The following is a 7,598-nucleotide window of genomic DNA, read 5'->3' on the forward strand; positions in this document are numbered from 1 at the left end:
CTTACAGGCCTGGCATACATTTTGCAGCGTTTTCATGCATTCGTGTGGACGCTCACATTTATTTTACGTCTCCGTCTTTACGGCAAACGTTTTGGAAAATATCAGCGTTTCGTGTTCGTTTTGACTTCGTGTGGACGGGGCCTTAAAGTCTCTTCATGTCCTCCAAGAGTGAAAACAATTTCTTTCCAAAAGTTGTTCACAATCTGATTGTCATATTGATATTTATGGGCAAAATCACAAGAAGTCTTGAGATGTTTATATTTGCCAGCCCTCCCTAGTAGGAGCTGTGTTGGATCCGAGCTTTCTAGGTGCGCTGTGTGAAAAGTTAATCTGCACAGATGTTGTGCAGAGGGGCATGACACTAGAATGATGTAATTGGGCTGCACTGACTTCAGGAATGCATCACAAACAAGGCTTAAGAACTCTGTATTCGGGTTACCCATTTTAAGATTTATCCATCCTGACTAACCCTTCGTTTTATATGTGGGAAGAATGAGATAAAATTGTTTAGATATATGAAGCTGGAAGCTGTATATCCCAAAACTAGTAGAAGCTGCATCAAAATGTGGTTTTACAAACCATTTACTCAGGAGCTAAATTTAATTATAAGCCACACTTTTCAGATTCTTATTTCCAGAAAGTTTTTAAAACTATCTATCTTTTCGAAGATAAATCTCGTATGCCGGTCATGCTGTTCCAAAAAAGTTAAAAAACAATCCCCTGGACTTTGTTTCCAAGTTTGAAGACGTTTTGCTCTCCATCCAGGAAGCTTTTTCAATTCAAAATGTCAGAATTAGCTTTGGGTTCAAAGCTTTATAGACTAGCCCAAAAACAAAGCTTGGAAACCATGCAAATTGAACCGATCCGCCCCTTAGTAATGGAGAGTTGTTTGGGTTCTTTGTTAGCCTGCAATACCCGATACTGTACTATGCCTATGTAAGGGGGGTCATTAGGGTCATGGTTGGTCTGTCTGACCAGGTGAGATGTTTTGGTCCCCTGCATGGGGGTGGGGGTTGAGATGATAGCGGGAGGGAATCAACTCTATCGCTGCGTTTTATGTTTTTCGAGAGCTGAAACCTGAATCCACCCCCTCTGTTTAAGGTTGGTTTTTCTTTTTTAACATAAATGGCTTCCTTCACACCCCTTTCAAACCACCTGTCTTCTTTGTCCAAAATGTTAACATTTAGTTCCTTAAAAGAATGTCCTTTAATGATAAGGTGTAGATGTACAGCCCAGTCTTGTCCAGAGAAGGTAGCTCATCTCTGTTGGGCGTCTGTGGAAAGGTTGTTTCGTTTCTCCAATATAAAGATCAGAGCTTTCCTCAATGCATTCATGCTGATGAATAGATGGAAACTTCTGGGAGGATCTGTATATTTCTCTGGGACCCTCTCTCTCTCTCTCTCTCCACTCCAATAAATCAACCAAGGTAAACCTGATCCTCAAACCTTGAGGAAAAAAAACGATTTCTAACTGACTTTGTGTATCAGTTTCAGCAGCATGCAGGGTGTGTGAGCGCCTCGTACACACAGTTGCAATCTGAGCAGGAAGTTAAGAAGTGAAAGCCATCCTTTTGGCAGAGTGGAAACCTAATGCAGACTGTTTCTGACCTAGAAATGAACATCTAGGACTATACTAACAACTTTCTGCAGTGTGAGGCAAACATTTACATTAACTTCTTGAGATTTTTTTGCCTCCGCTTAACAAAGGAAAAAAAAATTTTCTGACTGTGTTGTTGCAATAATCTCAGATATTTGATGGATAGTGTTGATATTTTTGGATTACAGCTCCCAGTGGTCGCGTACGATGTGTTATCACTATTTTACAACCGCTGGCTGAAGATGTGATTTCTGCAAAGCACACAAGGCTTTACATCTGTCAACTCAGCTTTTATTTTTATGGGAGAGCTGATGCCAATATTTTTAGAGCGAACTTGCTTTTTTTTTCTGATTTCTGTCAGAAAAACTCTTCACTTGTGTCCTTTTTACAAGAATGAAAACAATCTGATTACATTTAGTTTGACATGTAGGTATATACCGTATGTATGTATAGACCACCTAGGTAAATCTAAACATTTAATGACTGTGATTGTTAAAGTTATGGGATTTTCATACCATCTGGTATTCATGTTTAACACATAAGGTCTTTAGAAAAGTAAAGATTTTAATATCCATGACTAATCTGGAAGAGCACCAAATAAGACTCCCTTTTGAGGGATTTAATGGTTTTGTCTTGGTCTAAGAAAAAAAAAAGGTTTAAAAAGAAAATGAGAAATAAAAAGAATAAAAAAAAACAAGAAAAATGTCCTAAAACAGGATGGCAAACAGTTAACAAATAGGAAGCTAATTAAAATGCTATTAAGCATGATGATATTAATAAACTTATGTAAAATAAGGTGAGATATTTGTGCCCAACCTTTTGTAGACACAACTCAATCACAAATCTGATCACATCCTTTTAGGTGAAGCTCCCATGGCTTCCCAGCTACCTATCAATGCATGGCAAATGTTTTAAATTTATCAAATACATTTAATATATAACAAAATGATGATTTATTATACTAGTGAATAAGGTATAAAAAACAACCTATCCAAGGTAAAAATATAATCACCCCTTTTTAAAAGTCATGAATTAAAATTTTCATGACTGTGCACAGCTGTGTAGAATCGAGAACTAAATGATGTGTGACGACATGAATTTGGCCAAAATATTTCAAAAAGCAAAACATCGGGCTCCGATCTGAAGGAAACCAGGAACAGATGAGAAAATAAGGCCCCGTCCACACGAAGTCAAAACGAACACGAAACGCTAATATTTTCCAAAACGTTTGCCGTAAAGACGGAGACGTAAAATAAATGTGATCGACCACACGAATGCATGAAAACGCTGCAAAATGTATGCCAGGCCTGTAAGTGGCGCTGTGGTGCCAAAGCAAAAATAGGCGAAAACAGGCAACGAAATGTTGGGCATGCGCAGTAATATTTATACATGGTTGCCCTGCGGGTCCATTTTCGTGGTTCAGTCAAATTCAGGTGCTGAACTATGTCGTCGATATTGCTCTGTTCTTCCTGGAGATATTCCAGAAGAAGAAGATTCTGTTGTAAGCCCGACAGCAGGGTGAGTAGCATGAGCAGCAACCATTCAACACAGTACGGCGCCATTGTTGTTGTGATACTGTGTCGCGCATGCGTGTTTAGAGGCGACGCTATGACGCATGCGTGTAAAAAAAAAAGCGGTTAGAGCTTAAAGATGGAAACGCGAAAACGGCGTTTCAAAATCTTCCCACTCTGAAGGCTTAATAAAAAAAGATCGTTTTACAGACCCCGAAACGCCGGCTTCGTATTGATGAGAGGCTGGTTTGGTGAAAAATTTGTGCGTTTAGGCCAGGGTTCGGCTTCGTGTGGACGGGGCCTAAGTTACTGACATCAGTGTGGGAGGATCTGGGAATCAGGTAAAACCCAGAGAACCATTATCCACAGTGGAGACAACATGGAAAAAAAGTGGAACCTCTTTGTATTGGTTATCTAAACAAAATTATTCTAAGAGCATGTTAGTCAGAGACAGAAAAAAGGGAACTTTTTAGAAGATGCTCATTATCTTATATGCAGTAATAAACCACTAAGCATTTCATGCAAAGAATCAGTAGTGTGATGAATTGAGTCTGTTATGCAGCTTCAGTAGCTGATGGCTTCCTGTCTATCATCAAACTATGAATTTTACAACCGAGGAGAAAATCTGGAAGGAAATTGTTGGACATCATTTGTAACCAGACTCGGACTGGTTATCTGTAATACCGGGCATTTGCCCGGTTGGCCGGTCCTAATTTCAGCGTGCGAGGGGCCGGCCCTCCTTAAATCAAGCCGGCCCCAACACTCACTCTCCGGCGGTGAAAAGGGCCAAAAATCGTTCCCAGTCCGAGCCTGGTTGTGACCTTTAACTTAAGCATAGGTTAGGAAGCCGGACAATGACCCAAAGCATATCTGTAATCTACCTCTGAATGTTTAACAAAGCATTAAGAATTTAAACAGGCAATTCATAATTTAAAATTCTCCACTGTGGCTCTACTAAAACAATTCTGTCGGCCAAAATTTCTCCACACTGATACAAGACTGTCACTCCTTAAAGTTCTGAAATATAATTATCCTGAAATATAATTATCATCTAATAGCGTTGTTTGCATCTACATTTTCATAAAAGAATTACTTTGATTATTGGTAACATTTAAATGCGTAGTATTTTTCTTTTTTGCATGCATGTGCAAACAGTTTTGGAATCTAATTATGTCATGACTTCAGGCAATCCCTTTAAGTGATTAACTGAAGATTTTTAGGTACCAAAACATAAAAAAACAAAACAAAAAACAATTCTGTTCTTATCAGATTGTAAAATTGCTTATATTTATTCCCAAGTTTAAAAAACCTCCCAGCAGATTACAGTGTTTAGTGTCTGTGTAAGTGATGTGAGAAACTAAGAACACCCTTATAGGGTCTACAGGTTTTGAGAGGAAAAAGCAGCTGGTTTTACTGATCATATGTAGTTTATAACTAATAATTATCAGTGCAAGCAGCTTTTAAAAATTTGTGGTTTCCATAATTTGGGTGTCACCACACTATCAAGTCGGAGAGATATGAGAAATTACTTTAGAGAGGCAAATTATTTCATGTCTATTAATTTATTGCCAAAAGGTTTATTAATGATGTAAACAATAAAACCAAAACAAAACTTAAATATGAGGGCAGTTTTTAGGAGTGAACGTGGCAGTAAATTAACCCAAGGTCAGATCCCCGATATATTCATGCCTCAGTTGGCATGTAAACCCCATAATTAGAAAAAGTCTGAATAAGAAAATGTGAAGGAGAAGCTACCTGCTTTTGAAAAGAGAATTTCATTTGATTTTTGTATGGCAGGTGCCTCGTACCAGAGGAATAATCATTTTGGGTTTGCTGCCACTGGACCTAAGCTGATTGGAGTCACTGAGCGGACCACTTTAATGTAGATGCCTCAGCCTGACAGCTGCAATCTGGGCCAAAAAGTTTGGTCCTACACTGTTCCATGAATAATATGAGGTTCTCCAAACTCTTTAACTATGAGTGGCAATTACTTAAAGCTACAGTGTGTAATAATTTCAGGGATTTACTGATAGAAATGAAATATATTAAACATAAGTATGTTATTAATTATCATCTACGAATGAAAAGTCTCAATCTTTATGTTTGCGTTGCTTTATAGAGTGCTATTTATAATTTTATAGGAGCAGGTCGCTTTTGTATGGAGGATGACCTCTTTGAGCTATGGCAGCGCAGAGCTGACAAACTAGTAACTGTAGAGATCGCTATTAGGTGCAAATATGGCTATGGAAAGTTAGGCCTATACACAATCTATATCCTACACAGACCTGGAAAATACTATTTATAAAAAATTATCGATGGAAGGTACTTTCTCCTGCACTTGTTTGTTTTGGTCAGAGTGCCCAAAACAGAGGGAGGAATCACCCGGACAACAAAGGTAAGGTGAGCAATGAAATGGAGCTCACACTGCAGCAGAAGGAATCAGTGCGACAACGCAGGCTGAAAGAGCTCCATAACTGGGATGAACTGGCCATTCCTGCCCCCCGCTGGGGCTAAGCTGTGGATAGGAGAAGACTGCCTCGCATTTGGAGAAATAAATGCTGGGAAGAGGCTATGACTAACTCAGGCTAGCTATAGAAACTAACTGCACAGGATGGAAGCAGGAAAGCTGTAGATGGGATAAGTCAGCTGGGAAACAGAGCACTGAAGGTGGTGGAGATGGGCTACAGTTGACCATGAGGACTGCGGAACATCGGAAAAGCCCGCCAGGGAAACAGAACAAGAAGAGACGGCAGCAGGCCGAGGCCAGCCTCTACAGGCGAACTGCTGGAGGTAGGATTACGAACAGTCCTTCCAGGATTGAATTAAAACCTGCTTTATTCTTCATCTACATTATTTTCTCTATTTTCCATTTTGATTAAAAAAAGCTTTTCCAAACTGCCTGCTTCACTTAAACAGTGGTCAATCCACTATACTTTCTCATCTCCTAATTTCTAAACTTAATAATACAATTTCTTTCTTTTTTTCCCCCCAGCATTTTATTATCATTACTTTGTCACAAGTACAGCACAACGAAATTCACTCTCTGCATTTAACCCATTGCCTTGGGGAGCAGTGGGCTGCTCAGTCTGTGGGAGTGGGTTTCAAACACACAACCATGTACAATATTAATGTACATGAGACAACAGGATTAAAGAAATTTATGGAATTGATGTCTGAATTTCTGATCAGCAGATTCTGATTTAGTTGATTTTGAGATCTGTGAATCTCTAACGTAAACAAACCGTCATAACTTGATAAGAAATATAAATATAAGACTATTTTTAAGGTTCTGAAGCGAACAAGGATGTATGGGGGGTACTTTCCTTTAAAACCCATGACAGATTTATGAGATTTAAAGCCCCCCCGAAACAGATGAGACCTTCCAATCTGTCTAAAATCTTTATGTAAGACAGCCTCACAGTTATGAAGACGGGGCAGACAGACTTAGCAGTTAAACGTGAGAGAAAGGAAGGTGTTGTTTGGTGAAGTGTGTTAGAGACACGCAGAGAAACATGGTGATTTGTTCCCCCTAGGGTTCGTATTTTATTCATCAGGACTTGATGCATCCAAGTATAGGATCATTCGGTTTTTGGCACCTTTTAAAGATTTCATTATCAATTCGAACAGCACATTAAAAATGAAAAGAATCAAAGAAATGGCTAAGGCTGTGTGAGTTTTCCAAACCAACATAAAATACATACATACATTTATTTATATATTTATAAAGAAACCAACTGAACAGTTTAAAAGAAAGCAGTTTTGTTCAATGTAAATTGTTTGGTTCGTCTGACAAATGTAATGAGATAATATATGCTAAATAAAAGTAATAAAAAAAGAAACCATAATAAATCCACACATGAAAACATTAATACTTTAAACTCTAGCGCCTTTGCTTTTTTCCCCTTATAGTAATTAACCTTTAAAACTTAAGTTTCTCAAGAGCAGATTTGCTGTAATTTAATAGCATGCATTTAATTTCTGAAATTGTGAGTCTCTTAGCTTTTCTTGTTCTATTTCATATTAAACTTGTTTTTTATTTTTGTGTCTGGCGTCCTCTTCTTTTTCTTCCCCCTCTGCTCCTTTCTTTCTGTTTTGCAGAAGTCGTGTTTTTGGAGTCTTTGCAAGTCGAGCTTTGACTCCTTTGCTCGGCTCTTTCTGAAAGAGGGTGGGGGTTTCAACGCTCCCTTTACACCAAACCCTCGAAAAAGAAAGAGAACAGAGTTGGAGAAAAAGCAGAGAAGGTTCTATTAAAAGAATATGTAATACTCTACTGTTGAATGCTTCTGGTACCTTAAGGACCTTCTCTTGTTCTTGACCTTCAAATGAAGAGATAGAAAAGTCTTTTCTCCTATTATCAACAGCACTTGGTTGAATTTTCTCCTTTTTTTTGTTTTTTGCTTCAGTAAAGTCTGTTATCTCTTGATTATTAACATAATAATTTATTTATAAAAGTAATACATATATTTATATATATGTATATATGTATATATG

Source organism: Cyprinodon variegatus, unplaced genomic scaffold (genome assembly GCF_000732505.1).
Source record: "Cyprinodon variegatus isolate N-32 unplaced genomic scaffold, C_variegatus-1.0 Scaffold24, whole genome shotgun sequence".
NCBI lineage: Eukaryota > Metazoa > Chordata > Actinopteri > Cyprinodontiformes > Cyprinodontidae > Cyprinodon > Cyprinodon variegatus.